This window comes from Lissotriton vulgaris, chromosome 4_1, assembly GCF_964263255.1.
Source record: "Lissotriton vulgaris chromosome 4_1, aLisVul1.2, whole genome shotgun sequence".
Classification (NCBI taxonomy): domain Eukaryota; kingdom Metazoa; phylum Chordata; class Amphibia; order Caudata; family Salamandridae; genus Lissotriton; species Lissotriton vulgaris.
The window spans coordinates 529,511,953-529,532,127 of NC_141691.1; positions in this window are offsets into that span (position 1 = coordinate 529,511,953).

The following is a 20,175-nucleotide window of genomic DNA, read 5'->3' on the forward strand; positions in this document are numbered from 1 at the left end:
CCTTATTCTATACTCTTCAGTGGTAAGACCAAAACCCTCAATCAGGGTATCCTTCATGAGCTCATAGGTCTTAGAATCTGCCTCATTCAATGTCAGGAGTCTATCCCGGCATTTTCCTGAGAATAGTTCCGATAAGAAAGAACCCCAATATTTCTACTTCCTGAGCCACACAAGCTCTCTCGAAAACAGTGAACCATTTGGTGATGTCATCATCTTCTGCATATGGGGTGACAACTCCTTTGGGGAGTTTCAGGTTAAAATATTTCTCTTTCACCCTATTTACTTGTATGCTGCCACCAGAGATAGGTTTTAAGCGCATCTCTTTCATTTGTCTTTCTATTTCCAGGAGCTGGGCTTCTAAACTCACTCTCTTGGCCAGTCTTTCTAGCTGGACTATCTCACGTCCATCCTCAGTGTTATTATCATTGATAAGGTCATCATCCTCCGACTGGGATGCCACATCTGGGTGATCTTTCTCAAACTGAGCTATCAGTTGTCTGAGATATTTGGTTTTGGGACTTTTTGTCCGTTCTGATGTTGTAGCCCTTACAGATGGTTCTACAGTGCGTATGGTTCAGGTCCATGCAAGGGGTCAAGTCGACCTCCTGATCTTGGCTACTGGTTTCAGGCATTATTTCACTAAAGCTGGGACCTTTTTTGAGAGTGGCAAAAAAAGAACTAAGACACTTTGTTCTGACTAAAGTACAGATTTTTAAATATCAGTTTGTATCAGGGAATTAACCTAGCCTCTAGCAGTTTATTTTAGAAATTTTGAAAAAATAGACTAATCAAAAAAATGATTTATTAAAGGCAATTTGGGGATTTATTAATGTCACCTATTGACATTGTGTCCAGCAAATGAACAGATGTGTATCGCACCGCTGACACCAATGTAAGATACAGCCTCTCTGAAAAGTGTACTAAAATGAAGTACACTATGTAGAGAGTGCAATATATCCCCAGTTGAAGATAGAGGCAGAAAATAGATAATACTAACTCTCTTTTTCTATTACTGTTAGTGAGCAGATAGGCTTGTCAGAGGATAGTGTTAAGCATTTGTTGTACTCGTGGAGAAAATAAATGAGAGACACGCACTCAAGAATAAATCTGAGACCAATTTGTAAAAAAGTAATCAGTATCTTTAAACATGATTTGAGGTTACAAGACTTCAAAATATCGAATAAATACTTAATACAGTTTTAATTTTTCAATGAAAGAAGTTTTCAGTGAAAGTAGCTATTTATTTAGTATTGTTGTACAAGGCAGTCAATACCGGCAAACATTTACCATTGCGGTCAGTGTAGTTACCAATGTATGCAATGGAGTTCAGGATATCACCAACAGGGGCACGGTCAGCGTTCAAACCAACGGAGTTCAATAGAGTTGGGTCACCGCCAATACAGGGACTGTCTCGGTTGCTGGGAAGAGAGTCCAAAGGGAGACAGCCGAGGACCGCCGACACACCTACCAATGGGGTCGATGGAAGCAGGACTCCGCCGTGCAGTTTCGGGTGTCGACAGGGTTCGAAACTTAGGGGCATATTATCAAGAAGGGCGTTAAAATTATTGCCGCTTTAGCGGCAGGAAACTGCCACTAAAGAGGTTAATAATGTGCTTGATAATATGCCCTGGAGAATTCCAATAGAAGCCTATGCTCACACCAGAACATGGACTTTTATGGGAATTAACAAGAGCATATTATAGCTGCAGTTTCCTGCCGCCAAAGCAACGATAATTTTAAAGCTGTTTCTTGATAATATGCCCCTTAATCTTCTTTGGAAGAATGAAGGTCTTTGGAGGCCCAGGACTCAGGTACAGCAACGAGTAAAAGGCAACCCATTCGGAGGTACCTGGTGTCATGGGCACTGGTTCGGTCTTCACCTGTGGCGGGCAGGCCACTGGTGTGATGCAGGGCAGTCTGTTAAAGCTGGGGTTGGGTCCAAGTTGCTGCAGTCATGCAGTCGATGCACCCAGGAATCAGGTGCCACTCACAGTAGTGGTACAAAGAGAGAGAGATCCCAGAACGGGAGGACAGATAAATAGCAAAAGCTTAAGCAAATGAATCAAGAGAAATACGTTAGCTTTGGAGTACAATGTTGTTTAATCACAAAGTACTCACACAGTATATCAATTGACAAATAATAGTGCCCAATGACAAGGAAGGGGACGGGGGGAGTGGAGTAATGTAAATGTAAATGCCATTTGTAAAGCGCACAGCTACCTCCAATGGAGGTGTCCCGGCGCTGTCCATATACCGCTTAGGAACCCTTCCTGGTTTTTCCCTGTAGAATGTCCACTCCTGGGCACCCCCAAGGTGAAGCCAGGCCTCCCAGCGCTGTTGGGGCCGTTGTGGAGATTAAGCAAGCTATTGCCCAGAGTTGCAGAGTGGGACCCATGATTAGAATAGGCATCGAGGTGAGAATTATCAGGTCCGGGGAAATTGAGCCCAAGACCCGCATAGGCGGGTATTGAACCCTGGTCCTGGACCAAACCTCTGCATCAGGGTCTGCCGCTCTAACCATTTGAGCCACACTTCTCCACTATAAATAAATCAAGGTTGGGAAGCATCTAGCGTGTGACATGGATAGAGGCTAGGGCAAATGAATCAGGCTGCCGTGCAGCCTGATTCATTTGCCCTAGCCCCTATCCATATCACACGGTAGATGCTTCCCACCCGTGATTTATTTTCCGTGAAGCTTGCCCACCATTCTTCCCCGTCCTGATGAAGACCCACTTGTAAGGGATCACTTACCCTACGCCGTTCTGGGTCGAAACGTAGACAACCATCCCTCGTACCAGCTTCTACCCCTAGCACGAATTGTAGGGCTGACTTCAGAAGTTTGGTTGCTTGAAATCTCACGATCATTTGATGTACAAATGTCTGGCTCTCGTTTGAAGCCAGTTGTAAATTTTGTCTGTCTTTTGCCTCTTAAGAAGTATGCTTGACCTGCATCACGTTCCCTACCTTGCACCACTTCCTACCACTCCACTTTCCCTCCCCCCGTCCCCTTCCTTGTCATTGGGCACTATTATTTGTCAATTGATATACTCATGTAATGTACCTAAATATGAGTGCGAGTACTTTGTGATTAAACAACATTGTACTCCAAAGCTAACGTATTTGTCTTTATTCATTTGCTTAAGCTTTTGCTATTTATCTGTCCTCCCGTTCTGGGACCCCTCTCTTTGTACTATTACATACCCAGGTCCCAGTGACTTCTCTTTGGGTTCACGCTACTTTGTGTAACTCACAGTAGTGGGGCTGTTTCCAGCGTCGGTCACTATGCTGTGAGGTGCCTTTGACTCTGGCAGATGCATTGAGGTAGTCAGCGCCCGGTAAGGAGGTCAACAAGCCTTGGCTGCTGCAACTGAAGAGTTGATGGTGAGTCGCTTTGACACAGACCGTGCCGGTCCTCTCCCCTTGTTGATCTTTATCGGCTGTGTGCCAGGGACTAAAGCCTCTATCACAAACAGAGGATCTTGGCAATTTGTACAAGGCTGGAGATCTCCTGAGTTTTTTGGAAGCCTCACAGTTTTCCAGGAAGGTAGCAGGTTGCAATTGTCGAGATCTTTAGCAGCGGCAGGGTTTGGCGCCAATTTCTTCTGCAAGGGGACACAGTTCTTGAACTGCAGAAGTCTTCTTCCATCGTCTTCTGTTGTCCGTCACTCAGGGAGCCACCTAAATACTGAATTTAGCGGCGTTTTATGGGAGGCCATGTAGGAGCCAATGAGTTGCCTACCTGTAGGGTGTCTACACCCACTTCAGGCTAAACCCACGTGGGGAGTGGGCATACCATGACTACTAATAGGCTACTATCCCCATCCTTAAAATGGTGGATAGTGAAAAGTGGGGTTTACCTCGCCTCCCCCACGTGAGGGGTGGCACAGGGTGAAGGTAGACCTACCTCCTACTTTACCTAGATTTCTTGCCAGTACTGAAAGTGGGGCAGGACTGGGGGGTCGCCATCTGCTTCTAACAGCTGTGGCTAGGGGCAGGGTTCAAAGGTGGCGAGGCCTTTGAATTTCCTGCCTGTGCCAAGCCAGATCCTGCAGGGAGGAAGGCGTGTGACCACCTCCTCTCAGAGCAGGCTCTGTCTCTGGATCCGGAGAGTGCTGTCTCTCAACCCAGGGGTCCCGAAACTTGGCTTGTGATGGCAGGCTGGCTAAAACTAAACAGGGACCACACCAGTGGTTGGTAAGATTAAGGGGACGCTCCAGCAGGTATCCTCTATAAATGTATTAATCAATCCAATACTGGCATCAGCAAGGATTTATTGAGACGAGATGTTTGGTACCAAACATCTTGGAAATGAGTGAAGCCATCATTGAGCTGGGAAACTCGTTTTGACAAGTACACAGCCCATGTACTCTTTACGGCTTCCCTGTTCACTTACAATATCTTCAGAACAGAGTTGACAGTGTTGGGGCATATCTGCTCATGCTGATATGCCCACACCGGCTATTGTGTACCCTGCCGTAGGACTCAAGGCCTACCTTAGGGGATGATTACCTATATCTTATGCAGTGTAAGGGTGGCATGGCACACAGAGCTGTGTGCCATGTCGACTCTTCAGTTTGTCCTGCACTTGGACATGCAGCCTGTGACAGTTGCACCGCCTAATCCGGGTGAGGGGTCCCTAGGGGACTTCCTTCTGTCCCCATGCCCTGGGTACCAGGGGTATCATTTACTGGGGCTTACAGAGGAACAGAAGTTATGCCAATCGTGGTACAGTTTTAGTGAAAGGAGGTCTGGCACTGGAAGCCTGGTAAGCAGGGACCCAGTACACTTACAGTTCGAAATTACATCAGACATCTGGCCGAAAGTGGGGGGTAACCATGTTAAAAGAGGCCCTTTCCTACACAGAGCTACTTGATCTCGGTGATTGCGTGGCCAGGGAGATTTTCACATAATTATAGATTTTGCCACATTATCCATCATCTGCCACATAATCTGCAGATTTTGACAAAGATAAACGTTTTTTTCTAGCTCAAACGGTTCAAACGTGACTAAATATATGAGAACACATGTTGACGCGCAGTGCAAGAACCTTTGCAAAGCTGGACTGGTCAACTTTCTGCTGTTTATTGATGTATTTGAGTGTTAAATTGGCACTAATGTATCGAAAGTAAGGCCCAGAAAGTATTAGCAATTTTAAAAATGATTAAAAAATGAAACAATACTATTACAAAATGTGCCACATTATGCCGCATAATTTGCAGTTTCTTGCCACATAATTTACTCAATCCTGCTGCATAATTTGGCCTTCTACTGCCGCATAATTCCAATGGTCCTGGTAACAATCCACTTTCTCGCATGTAATGGTACAAAGTTTATTAAAACTGTTTTATTCGTTTTTCCCCATAACATTCTTATCATTACATGTACAGACGAAAGAGCAGCAACAATAAAATGCAGTAACATTTTCCTTGTACACTCATCAGCCTTCTTCCTCTTCAATTTACTTGCATTTTTTCTTGCTATTCTAGAATATCTTCAGTCATCCTTTCATCCAGTCACCTTTAATCTTTTCGCATCAAAGCTGTAAGAATCTCTTCAGCCACTAACAACTCATTTGCATCTTTTTTTCACAGTTTCTGGAGGCCTGTCATTATAGCCCATGAATCATCATCTTTCTCTCTGCTAGCAGCAACAATAACGTTGCAAATGTAGAGCATTTAGGTACGGCGTTCTGGGTCTATCTAAACCCTCCAAGATTTTGCGGCATCTAAATGGAAATTTTGTGGTACCAAAATAGGCATTATGTGACACAGAGTTGCAATTTTTGTGCCAATTTTGCAGTGTTTTATGTTACCAATATTTCTTGGTTTATTTTAATTTACAGACTCCAAAACCTAAACGTCTCCTGCCATTAACCCGCTCACTCATCACCCTTCTTTGATATTGTCTTCCTCTGCCACCATCCTCATGCCATCATCTTCCTGTGCCATCACTCTTACATCACCACCCTCTCATCTGCATTGAGCCTCTTGGCTTTGCCAATGTCTGTTAACCATGATGTACAACAGCGTGGCTACTGTTCAGCATAGCTAAAAGTTGGTGGTGTGGCACAGAGGAGAGTGATATAGAGTGGTGAAGAGTTGAGTAGCGCGTAGTAGAGTGGCCTAGAATGGCGTATAGTACAGTAGTATAGAGTGCAATGGCCTAAAGTGGTGTAGAGTAGAGCAACATGGCGTAGAGTGGAGTGGCATAGAGTAGATTGGAGTGCAGTGGTGAACAGCAAAGTGGCTTAGAGGAGAGTGGTGTAGTCTGGTATACAGTAGAATAGTGTGGCAGAGAGTGGGGTGGCATATCGTGGAGTGGTGTGGAGTCGAGTGGAGTGGCCTAGGGTGGCATAGAATGGTGTAGTGTAGAATTGGGTGGTTGGTGTGGAGTGGCGTAAAGTAGAGTAGGGCAGAGTGTCGTAGAGTAGAGGTGAGTGGAGTGGTGCAGAGTGAAGTGGCGCAGAGTAGTGCAGTTTTGGGTGTAAGTAACTAAAGTGTTGAAAGAGACAAAAAAAGTGTGAATGCATCATAATAAATAAGAAGACGTATGCCTGTTATAAAAGTAGGTTAGCAAAGAAAACATCAAATGGTATGCTGTACGTGGGGGTGTAGGCCTACTAAATTTTAAGTTAAACAATATGTTTTGCAGCACAGTGCCTGCGCTGTATAGGCAAAACATAATAAATAATGCTGGTGGGGCTCCACCAGCACCACCAGATCAAATTAAGGCAGTGAATAAACAGCCTTTACCATTCATCCATTATGACGCATGCCTTTATGACACATGCCTTTTGCATAAATTGGCAAAAAAAAGATATTTATATATATATATATATATATGTATATATTGCAATTCCTTGTTACAGGTTTCTGCTAAAAAAACAAGCGTGGACCCAAATTGTGCTTCAGTTGTTTATTCTGCCACCAAGCTAGTCGCCATGACGCGTTTCGGCCGTCCCACGGCCTTGATCACATGACATATATGCATATATATATACTTTTTAAATAACAATTTGTAAAGGGAGATCATTTTTAGGGTTCAGGGTGGGTAGTGGTAAAAGGTGGTAACAGTAATTTTTGCCTTTAAGGTGGGTAAAGGGAAAAAGAGAGATAAGGGAGTTTCTAACCTTATGTGTAGGGTGTGTTGTGGTAAAGGGAGAATTATGATTGTCAAGGGAGCCTGGCTGTGCTTCCTGTGCCTCGAGTCCGATGAGAAGAGCAGGAGCAGAGACGCAGGACCCAGTGCAGCAAGGAAAGTGCTTATTTTTTTTACATTCAGCACATTCCCCCTCTCGCGCCGCCTTGCACCCCCCGCACGCCAGTACCCGCCCCGCCACCCACGAGCCACTGCCAGAGGGGGAGACAGTGATCTATTTCCCAAAGGGTTATGTCAATATTTAATTTCATCTCCTCCTCCGTAGATTGCTGTGTGCATTCCCAGATATTTTAAGTATTAGCTGCCAGATAAAATCCCAGATTTGGAAGGCCCTCCTCCTTTTGCCAGGCCATGGTGCCCTTGGGTAATAGGAGTGATTTCGCCAAGTTAATCCACAGTTCAGCCTTCTAAGTTCCTCCAATTCAGTATGCAACATTGTTCTTCCCAGGTTCCTCATTTAGACAAATGTGTCATCTACATAAAATGACATCACCATACTCTAATAACCCTCACTGTCATTTCTAGTCTCAGTATACTGGCCAGTGGTTCTATATCAGGCTTTTGCAATGAGTAGCTCATGAGCTATTGGCAGTTCTCCATCTACTTGTAAGTAGCGTTCCTCTGTTGAGCCCACCTTATAATTACACGCTGTTTCTTGGTTGAATTAATATATGCATCCCAAAATTGAAAAGCGTGTATTCGAGACAAAAATGTGTTTGCTTCATCAGCTAAGTTAATGTTTGAAGACATATGGCTGGATTTTCAAAATATATTTAAAGTTGATACCTAACTGGTTATGAAAGTTGGGGAGATGGATTACTAAATTAGTACCTTGGTGCCAGTGGGACTGCAGCTATAGCTGTCATGCATTACCGCTATAAAAGCATTCCAAAGTGATAAAGCCATTTTCACATTACCTTGGGAAATTGTGCCTGATGCACTCTTAATTTTTCATGGGGTCGCCACTAATGTAATCTTGGGGCTGATTAGGAAGTCGGTGTTACTGCCACTAAAAAGCCATCAGTGTCAGTCCCACCGGCATTATGATGCAGTCAATCAATCAATCAATCAATCAATCAAACAATATTTGTAGAGCGCACTACATACCTGTGAGGGTCTCAAGGGTCTCAAGGCACTGGGGGGAGGGGGTGCTACTGATCGAACAGCCAGGTCTTGAGTAGCCTCCTGAAGGTCAGCAGGTCTTGGGTCTGTCGTAGGTTCAGTGGGAGGGTGTTCCAGGTCTTGGCGGCGAGGTGGGAGAAGGACCTCCCACCTTGTGTGCGTGGATGAGAAGCTTGAAGGATATCCTCTTGTTGACGGGCAGCCAGTGCAGGTTTCTTAGGTGGTGGGTGATGTGGCCATGGCGTGGTACGTCGAGGATCAGTGGTGCAGAGGCATTTTGGATGCGTTGCAGTAATTTGATGAGCTTGGTCGGAGCTCCCGAGTAGAGGGCGTTTCAGTAGTTGAGTCTGCTGCTGACGAGGGCCTGGGTGACTGTTCTTCTTGTATCTGGAGGGATCCACCTGTAGATCTTGCGGAACATGTGGAGGGTGTTGAAGCAGGAGGAGGAGATGGTGTTGACTTGCTTGGTCATGTAGAGCATTGAGTCGAGGATGATTCCCAAGTTGCGCCAGTGGTCGGTGGGTGTCGGGGCTGCCCCCGGTGCCGTTGGCCACCAGGAGTCGTCCCAGGTTGAAGGGTTGGAGCTGACCATGAGGACCTCCGTTTTGTCCGTGTTCAGCTTCAGTCGGCTGGTCTTCATCCAGTCGGCGACAGCCTTCATTCCTTCGTGGAGGTTGGCTTTGGCAGTGATGGGGGTACTTGGTGAGAAAGAGGATCAGTTGAGTGTCGTCGGCGTAGAAGATTATGTTGAGGTCGTGTTGTCGGGCGACGTGTGCGAGCGGGGCCATGTAAAATGTTGAACAGTGTCAGGCTGAGGGAGGAACCCTGGTGTATGCGTCAGATGATCTCGGAGGCTTCGAATCGGAATGGGGGGGTCCTGGCGCTGGGCGCGGTCCAGGCGCGGACGGGCGCAGACAGGCTTGCCTTAGCCTCGCAGCGGCCGCCATAAGAGGAGGAGAGGGAGGGCGTCTCAGCCTGGAGGAGCGAGGGGCAGGAGGGGCGAGCGAATGAGCAGCAGGGGGGCGGGGCCGCAGGGGAGGCAGCGGCAGGAAAAAAACTTACAGCAGCGCGGGGGCAGGGGAGGGGGCGGGCTCAGGAGGCGGCGAACAGCAGGGATGGCGAAAATACGAGGGCCAGGAACCAGGAGAGCGCAGGGCACTCGGGAGCACGAGCGTCACAGGAGCAGCCCAAGACAGGTCAGGAGATGGCAACGGCGAGCTGCGGCGAGAGGGGAGCAGCCTACCAGAGGTCAAGGGTCGCTCTCTTCGCAGTGCAGCGGCCGCTTAAGAGGAGGAGAGTGAGGGCGTCTCAGCTGGGAGGAGGGTGGGGCAGGAGGGGCGAGCGAATGAGCAGCAGGGGGCAGGGCCGCATGGGAGGCAGCAGCGGGGAAAAAACGTACAGCAGCGCGGGGACAGGGGAGGAGGTGGGGTCAGGAGGCGGTGAACAGCAGGGATGGCGAAAAACCAGGGTCCAGGAACCAGGAAAGCGCAGAGCGCTCTGGAGCATGAGCGTCACAGGAGCAGACCAAGGCAGCGGGGAGCGACCTACCAGAGGTCAAGGGTCTTGCTGGTGTCTCTGCGAGGGTGTTGACGCAGTTGTCGATCCAGCGTCTGAGGTTGCGGGCAGCGTCATCGGTGTTGGAGGGTTCGGTGGGTGGGCTGAGAGCGAGGTTTGCGTGTAGTTGGTCTTCGGTGATTTTTCTCCAACATCTGCAAGGGATCTGTTAGGTGAGGTGGTGTATGATGGGTTTCTGGAAGGAGAAGTGGATGCAGTGGTGGTCGGTCCAGAGGAGTTCGGTGGTGTGGGTAAAGGCGACGTGGGGGCTTGCGGTGAAGATGGGGTCAAGCGTGTGACCTGCGGAGTGGGTAGGCGTTGTGATGAGTTGCCTCAGTCTGAGGTTGGCGAGGTTATCCATCAGGGTTGTCGAGTTGCTGTCATTGTTGTTTTCCAGGTGAAAGTTTAGGTCTCCGAGGAGGATGTAGTCGGTGGAGATCAGGCCGTGCGTGCTGATGAAGTCGGCAATGGAGTCGCTGAACTGTGGTCGGGGTCTGGGGGGTCTGTAGACGAGGGTGCCTCTGAGGGTGGAGTTGGGGTCTGTGTGGATCTGAAAATGCATGTGTTCGGCAGTGCTGAGTGTGTTGTCGGTGCTGGTCGAGACCCTGATGCTGTTCTTATGGACCATGGCGATTCCTACTCCGACTCCGTTGGTGTGGTCTCTGCTGGTGATCTTGTAGCCATCTGGGACGGCTATGGCGATGTCAGGTGCGGAGGAGTCGTTCATCCAGGTCTCTGTTAGGAAGGCGGTGTCCGGGGATGATGTGTCAAGCAGGTCCCAGAGCTCAACAGCATGTTTGCGTGCGGAGCGGATGTTCAGTAGAATGCATGGGAGGTGGTTGAGGTGTTTCTTGGCCCAGTTCCGGCAAGAGAAGGGACCGTGTGTGTGTTTCGGGGCAGCCTTGAAGCAGGTGTGGGTCCGTCCGGGGTGGAGAGCGTGGAGTGTGCTGGCGTCGTAGCGGTGGTGGTCGTCGTGGTGGGTGCGGGGACCTGGGGTTCTGGCGCTGGGCGGTCCAGGCACGGGATGGGCACAGACGGGCTTGCCTTAGGCGCGTCTTCAGCGTGCCTTGGGCGCGCCAGCAGCCGCCACATATAGGGATGTGGGAGGGAGGAGCAGCTGGGAGGTGGGAGGCAGGGGCAGCGAATGTGCAGTGAGGGGGTGGGGCCGCAGGAGATGCAGCGGCGAGAACGGGAGTGGTGGGGGAACCTGAATGCAACTTGGCACAACACGGACAGCGAGGGGGAAACAGAAGGCAAAAAACGGGCACAAATCAAGGGCAACGAGGGGGAAACAGAAGGCAGATGGGCACAAATCAAGGGAAGCGAGGGGGAGACAGAAAGCAAATGGGCCCAAACCAGGGGGACACAGAAGGCAACAGGCACAAACCAAGGGCAGCGAGGGGGAAACAGAAGGCAAAAAACAGGCACAAATAAAGGGCAGCGAGGGGAACCAGAAGGCAATGGGCACAAATCTAGGGCAGCGAGGGAGAGACAGAAGGAAAAAACAGGCACAAGATACAAACCTAGGGCCTACCCCTGGCCACCAGGGATGAGGAGCAGGTGGTAGCCTGCGGGTGGAGGAGGGCCTCAACTTCTACAGCAGCGGCAGGGCACACAGGCGGAGCTGTGTGGTGGGGGATACCTACCAGCAAGGTCAAGGGTCGCTTGGATCGCATCAATTGATGCTTCCGACAGGCTCAAGGAGCCCGTTGGACCGTTGGTAGGATAGTAGTCTCTATAATAGAGGTAGTGCCTAATCAGGCACTTCCCTAGGGTTTACAATGTCTCTTTCAGAGGGATTTTCCATGGCAGGGCCCCTGTTACCCCTGGGCCTCCAGTATGCACCTGTGGTACCCCCCAAATATCTCTGCCCCATGTGCCGGGCACAAGGGCAGTGATGTTTGTAAACAGGAATTTTGCCATTGGGGCTTGTGCTGCTGCCCTTTGCCGGGGAGCAGCCCAAGCCTCAATGGCAAAAGGCATGTGTCCGACCACCTACACGGCAGTTGGATCATAATTTGACAGGCGGGACCACCGACTACCTGTACCGTTTCTGCAACAATGGCGTTTGGAAGTGTTTCCAACCACCATTGTAAACAACCCCCTTGTTTCGTATCTTCACTATTACTGCACTAAAAATATTAGTAGCTCAACATAATTTTCTTTGAACATAATTAGCTCTTAGATACGTATAAAAGGCAGGAGATCCCGTTCTGTACCAAGAGCAAACAAGAGGGCAGCAATGGCAACTTGATCAAGCACATCAAATATGGAGCGAAGTTCATCTACTCCATAATTGCTGCTTACCAGGTGAGACGTGGGTCTCCTGTCTTTTTAAGAAGCCTAACACCCTGTGTTGATTTGTATTGTTCTTCAGCCAGCCCTCTTGCATTCCATGTGAGCATCTTGAATGGATCCATCTTGAGGATCAATAAGGGGCCAGTCACTCTGTATTCATACCTCGACTCCCTCCACTATAGGCCAGCATGTCTGACCCAGGACAGCAATTCATTGCTCTAAGTTAAATGTGATCATCACATTATTATTCTCTCGCTATCTGTTCATCCATGTCAAAACAAACCTCAATCATATCCCTACCCTAGGACTCTTTTGTAAACCCTAGTCTGCAGTTATGCTGTGTATACATCTCTGCACATTTAACTTGAACTATTCCTATATATGCATATATTCAATTTTCAGCCTTATCTCCTGCTTCTAGGGTATGCTCACTCCTCCCTCCAAAAAACTATTAAACCACAATCTCACAACATAGGAGACAACAACTTCTTAAAATCGGATCAATAATAATGTATCAATCCATGCCTCAGGCAGAGCCCCCCACTATGGCATGCATGTTGAAGGTCAGTTTGCCTCGGAGAGAGGATATGGCTTACAGCTAGGGCGATAGATGTCAAATCTCAGGAACCGGGTTCAAGTCACGGCAACGACGCTCAACATCCTGTGATTCTGGGCAAATCACTTAATCTTAACAAAAATGAATGTGTCCTTGTGCAATGCAACTGGTGCTGATGTAAAGCGATCTGATACCCGATACCTTCGGGTCAAGTTAGCACTATATAAAACTCTGACAGAAAAAAACATGACATTGGGAGGGCAAGCTATCTTGCACTGGTGCACTTTACCTGCCTTTGCATTGAACCACTGCCATCCAGATCTGTGTTAGATTGCTTACATTTTGTGTTCTAGTTCTTCACTCCTGAGATTTTAACATTGTCCTCATCGACCTTTTGCATCAGTGCCACAACTCTTGTTACGCCATACCCACCTTCCCACCTGACTTTGCTACAACTCATTCCAGTGAAGTCTCTGTAGCCCCCAGTTGCAGTCTTTCTGTTTTGTGTATACCCCACACTCCTGATCGGTAGGCCCCAGTTCATCGTACCCCATTGTGCTACTGCCATTCCTCCGGCCAAATTCTCAGGTTATCATCTCTGGAGAAGTGAAAAAATGAGTGTTGTCCCTAATCACCTTCAGTTTTGCTGGAAGGAGGAGCATATATTTCAGACCCCAAACAGCCATCACTTCAATGCCTCACAGCATTGTCTGTTGCACTGCACTCACTTGTACTCTGGGTAGGTCTAGATCATTAGGCAGTGGCTTTGTGTTGTGCTATTCCATCTGGCCCCTTAAAGGATGCTGTCCCTGGTAGGTAATTCAAACATTGAGACGCTGCGGCTCCAGGTCCCGGCCGAGCGGCCAACATTCTAGGCGCCCTCTTAACAGAGAAGAGGTTTTAGAGTCCTTTTAGTTTCATTGCTTCCATCTCTCCAAAAATGTGTAATGGGCAGACCCTCCCCCCTCTCTGGAAAGATCAGAAAACGATGGTTATTGTACTGTGATCACCTCTCGGCTTCTACCACTAGTTTCCTGGAGCTTCATCATGGTGGACCATAGTTCAGAAACATCTATTATGAGCATTTTTACATTCTCTTCTGTCACTTTGCTCCAGTTGGATACATTTCTGAGCTTGGCTGTTATCAGCTTAATTTCTTCAACAATGTATCAAGTTTATGTCTGAGTACTTCGCATCAGCCTTTTATTGTTTTCAGTAAGTCGGCTGTTGTTGGTTCCAGAGTCTTCACATGAATCTGTGCAGATGAGGGATGCACATCCATGCCCGAAGTGCACGAAGTTTGACTTTCTTGTCTTTCGCAATATTTATTGGCATCTGGATGACAGTTAAGTGGTCTGCTGTGAAGTGAGCTTTCTTCTCTATGCTACCTTAGTATATGGGCTTTCCTCGCAGCATGTGCAAACCCATTCTTTTCAGGCCACTTCAGTCCGAAAAACTCAAAGTGCACCATGATCAATTGCTAGGCAATACAACTATTTTACTATTTTCCAGAGTTTTTTGACTCACTTCTCCCTTTCTTTCCTTCAGATCATTTTCAGCAGCAATGTTATTCCAATTACTGAGGGTGCCTGTGACTGTTGGCGTCCATCAAAGCAGCCACAGTGGGGGCCGGGGGGAGCCTGGGCCAAGTGCCTCCCACATCACCAAACTTATGTCACTGGCCAATGAAGCAGCTGTTGCTAGGTAAGTGTTTTCCCTTCACTGGCCGAACCCCTTCAGGGGTGTAGTTATGTTATAAGAGACTTATAACGCGCACAACTACTCAGGAGTATCCTAGCGCGATACGGACTCGGATGTGTAAAAAAGAGAATTAGGAAAAAGCTTGTTTAAAAAGATGGGTTTTGAGAAGTTTCCTAAAAACACTCAAATCTTGCGTGTAGCGTAGGGCAGCTGGAAGATTATTCCAAAGCGCTGCTACCTTGACCGAAAGTGACTGACCCCCAAGCCTGGAGCGTCTAGTATATCGAACTTCCCCTACAGGTATGTTTATCTTTACCACGCCCAGCAGGCAGGGGCCTCTCTTGTCAGGTGGAGGAGCCAAGACGAATGTGACAATGTGCACTAACAGCACTTCTCAGGGGCGGTCTTAGGTATGTGCAAGCTGTGCACCTGCACAGGGCCACCAATCCCCAGGGGCCACCACACCAATATATATCCTTAATATATTAATTCTCTGAGGATGGATACATATTTGCGTGGTGGCCCCTGGCAGGGATTTAGCGGCCTCCGGCTCTGTTCCACTTCCAAACACCCTGACCCCCCTCTTCAATGGCCTCCGCGCTCCGCCCCGCCCGGACCCCCTCTTCCAGGGCCCCCTACATACGCTTCCTGCCCAGGGCCACCATGAGCCTAGAGCCGCCCCTGCACTGCTGCAATGTCAACTCACTTCTCCGTGCGCGCCACTATTTTCTGCAGCCACTCGCTGGTTCCACTCTCCTGGAGCCAGGTGTGGGTGCAGGCCTCAGTGCAGGAGCAAGGTTTTTCCACAACAGCAACACTTTCGTTGACCTCTGCTTTATTTGGCCACTTGCCAGCTGGTCCCTATTTCTGAAGTCTTCTGCCGCAGTCCGCACCTTAGCTGTAATTTGCACTTTTTTCTTTTGTCACAGGGGTGCCGTCAGCGTCAGGTGTTCCCCTTTGGTTTTTGATGTATGTGTCGCTCCAGCCATTCAGTCAAGATGGCTGCCATCCTGTCCTTCGCTGCGAGGAGACCTCCTAGATTTGTAGCAGTATGGCAGCCACTCAGCAATTCCGTCACTGTTTACTGCTTCTTTTTGCATGGTGCAGAATCCCACAGGGGTAGGCGATGGGCTGCAGCATACTGCAGCTGGATGGCTACAGTGTCACAGCATTTTGAAAGGATTCGTTCTAGGCCTGTCGCAGCCTCATCAGCTCACATCGTGATGGTCATCTTGCTGGCCAAACCCACCGCACTATACATTATTTAGGGTGTACAAGACAGTAAAAGATCATGTATGTGTGCTGCAGAATTCAGCATACATGGAAAGAGGAAAAATAAAGGAGAAATATAAACATTTCTCCTCGTTACACCTGCTTTGGGAAGGCGTTAGTTTTGGTGCTGCCCCATTTACGCTATGTTGTAAATCTGGGGCAGTGACAAAAACAATGGGTGTTGCGTCGGAGCACCCACAGCAACACCCATGGAACACAAATTCCACGCAGAGTAAGGCATTGCCTTACTCCATATTTACAAGGCCATGAAAAAGCCACGCAGGGTGGCGTTTTCGTGGCCTTCTAAATATGGGCCAGCACACTGCGCCTCCAGAGCGTCACAAAAGAGAGATTAAGGAAGACGGAAGACAGGCATGAGACTGAGGAGGCTATACTCGGAAATTGAAGAGGATTGTAGCTATGAAGAGGGTCCCTCTGAAAAAGAAAGGAGACGAATCGAGCAGAAGTCAAGATCATGCATGGTTTTCAAAGTATAGAGGGAGAAGGCTTTCTGAGATAGCAAGAAATCGGAGGATGTAACTGTAGATAGAAACAAACTTATGGTGCTCCATATCTGGAGGTAGACAGCTTAAACATGTGATTCAGAGTGTACACAGCATTTCAACATTAAGAGCCTTAGCCTGTTAGGTGCCAAGCCTTGGACAGCCAATAGGAAACAATGTTAAGTTAAATTACATTATTTTAAATAGTTCATCATAAAAATACATATAATTTCATGTTCTAACTTTTTTATAACCATTTAAGAATGTATAAATTAACATAGCATTAATTTGTATTAAAATATCACGAATTCTATACATCACATTTAATAATTATGAATGCATAATAAAAAAGATTTTCTTTTTTACAATATGGGTAAATTTATTTTTCAGAAAAATAATTGTAATTGAATTTAACATATTAAACAATATATATAAAATGTTTAAATATTTATTTCAAAATTAGGATGACAGTGCTGTAGAATTTTTTATTTTGTTTTACATTTCAAATAAATATATACAATTATTTTACAATAACATAAAATTATATTTTTACTTATTTATTATAAGAGTTTAATAAACGTGTCCTATACTTTATCATAGGAAGATCGCCACCCTGAATGTGGAGTCTCCCTAATGTAAAGTATAGGGAAAAGTAATAAACTTTATTTAACTAAATAAAATAGTAAAAGTATATTTATGTTAAATATTGATGTAAATTAATGTTATATACTTATTTAAGCTGTTGCACAGAATAAAAAATGTTAGAGCACATTCAACTTCATTTTATTAAATCATCTTTAATTCATTTACATATATTAAATTAAATAAAACATTTACATTAAATAAATTCCTATCTATTGTAAAACATTATTATATAATGCAATAATAGTTATTAAAAGTGGTGTATTTAATTAATCAAAAGTAATTTAGTCATTGTTTCATAAAAAGTAATGTTACATAAATTTATGAATTTAAAAAAGGTTGTTAAACTACTTCATAATTAAATATTATATGTAATTATTTAAAAAAAAAATAACGTTGGATTGCATTTATTTATATTTGTAACTAATTTAAGTCAATTTGCGTATCAATTTACTGTTCTGGTCAATTTGCGTATCAATTTACTGTTTTGGACGGGGCCAACGAAGAAAAAGAACCCTTTATTGAAATCTGTATATTGCTCCCACGTAGTCTCAGTCTGATCAACAATCGGGGACTCGATCTCCCTCTTATGTCTCACATGCACGAGTTGGGAATTCCGATGATAATCGGATGGGGCTAGGAAAACAGGTGGGAGTAGGAACGCGATATAACACGTTCCATCCCAATCCAAGGGCAGACGTACATATGCTGTCTGACCACAAATAAAATAAGAATGGCGAGAAGTTCTGAAAGTAGACTTTCCTTTATCACTGAATTCGACCACAGTATTACAATCACTGTGTCCTAGATGTACTGAACCATTCTTTCTAACGCATAAATCACCTTTCACTGGTAAAACTGTTATAAACGGTAAGTCTGAATTAGTCTCGGACTGGACGTTCAGAATCATGAGGTTGAGGGAAAAATTTCCTAATGCATATACTTCATTTTCTAGATCGGTCCCTGTCCTCTGGGGAAGACCGTCTGCGTCTGGAAAACATGCTTTATTCATGACTGCATTCAGGTTCCCCCATATCCAATCACCCTGGGAAACTGTAGACTTACTATCTAGGGATGACATTAAAGCAAACCATGCTCCACACGAACCATTATGTGTAAACGGATAGGGGAAGAGGGGCAGAGCTCCCTTGTATTTCTGATAAGGTGGGAGTCGGCCACATACCCAGCAATTTGTAGCATTGCTGGTCTGGTGAGTATGGTGTAACATACGAATGAAAGTGTTGTTGCGCATTGCTAGTCGATAGGATAGTTCGTGAGGTGGCAGGTCACTGAATGTGTGCTTTACAGTGTCATTGGAAAAAGAATGTACATGTGAACCAAGAGGAGGAAAGAAAACATGTAGTGTCAAGCTTATACATATGATCATTATGCTCAGAAAAAACATAATAATTAGGGAAACAATGCATCTGCTACGCAAATTCTTGCAGTATTTGTTTTTCTTAACTTTCTGTCTATCTCTCTCACTATTTGGGTCTATCTCATACATTTCAGAAACCTGTCTAACGGCTTCACCCGAGGGGGACTTAAACAATTAAACGCTGTCTGACTTACTAGACCGTAACTTGCTTCTATACTCCTGCTGCGGAGTTTTTTCTAATAAGGGGAGTTTAGTGTCAGTATCGGAATCAGGGCAGTCCTTGGGAAATGTCTCTAGATACAGTCCATGGAATCGTTTGACGTGGCTGGAATGGATCCAGCCTTTCCTTCCCTCGATCTTTACTGCGGTCCTCGTGGTCATCAACACCAGCTTCGGCTCCCGCCACCTGGGCTCCAGAGGGCTTGAGCGGTCGAAATTTCTTATATGAACAAAATCTCCCGGGACTATTTCATGCGGTTTCACTTGGGTGTTGTCCGGGAAGGCAGCCGCGACCTGTGAACGACAAGAGAGTAGTGCAGACATCAAGGAGGCCAGGTAATCTGTCAGCATATTACTGTCAACATCTGTTATTTTACGCGGCATAGGCGTACCCCACATATTCGGTGGTCTGCCAAAGACCACTTCGTACGGGGATAGCCCTGTTCTGGAATGAGCTACCATACGCATGTAAAAGAGGGCAACCGGCAAGGCTACCATCCAATCTACACCTTTTTCTGCACAGACTTTCGCTAACCGTGTTTTCAGAGTCTGATTATGTCTCTCAACGAGACCAGCTGCTTTGGGGTTTCGTACGCAATGGAATTTCCACTGGTACCCTAACAGAAGTGATACCTGTTTCATCAGTTCGGACGAGAATGGCTGTCCATTATCTGAGTACACGACACGGGGCAAGCCGTATCGTGGGAAAAATTCACGAACCAACTGCTTGGCAGTGGTCACAGCAGTGTAATCTGGGACTGGGTACGCTTCTGTCCATCTGGAAAGGGCACATACAACTACGAGGATATACTTGAATCCTCGACATCTATCCATCTGAATATAATCCATCTGGAGGACTTCGAATGGGTGGTCAGGAGGATGAAATCCACCTTGTTCCACGGGAATGCCTTTGCCTGGATTGAACTGACAACAGATCATGCAAGTACGCACTTTCTGTTTTGCTGCTGCACGTAAATGCTTGTTGAACCAAATATTCTGTATACTGTCTAACATGGCTTTTTCTCCTAAGTGTGCTGGACTATGCGTTGTATTTATGATAACTTGAACCATAGAGTCAGGCAGGAACCATGTAGCTTTTCCCTTTGTCATCCACCCCTGGTCTGCTTGGACCCCTCCTAGTTCAGTCCATTTCTTAATTTCGTCTGGAGTGGCATGTGTCTGTATGTCGAGTACATCTTGTATGGGGTCCTTAACTGTCATGCAATGTGTCTGTAATGGTACTTCAGTCATAGTCGTGTTAGTCGGTATGTCTGTTTGAGTCTGAGCTGTGAGCTTAGCTGTTCGATCTGCCAGGTCGTTACCCTGGGAAATAGTGTCAGTGACTTTCGTATGTGCTTTGCACTTCATGATGGCTATGGCTGTAGGCAAGTGTATTGCTTCTAACAGGGCTTGAATGAGGGGACCATGCTGGATCTTGGCTCCGTGGGAGGTCAGAAAACCTCTCTCTTGCCAGAGAACACCAAAGTCGTGAACGACTCCGAATGCGTACTGTGAATCTGTGTATATGTTTACTTTCAGGTTCTTGGCTCGTATACAGGCTTGGGTCAGAGCAATGAGCTCTGCTGCTTGGGCTGACAAGGTGTCAATGCGATGTGTTTCTATGACTTCAGTATCAGTGGTCACTGCATATGCAGCCACTAACTCTCCTGTACTTGTTCTCATGCATGAACCATCCACATAAAGTGTCAGGTCTGGGTCGGGTAATGCAATGTCTGTCAAGTCTTGTCTTGGTTTTGTTACAGTGTTAATTA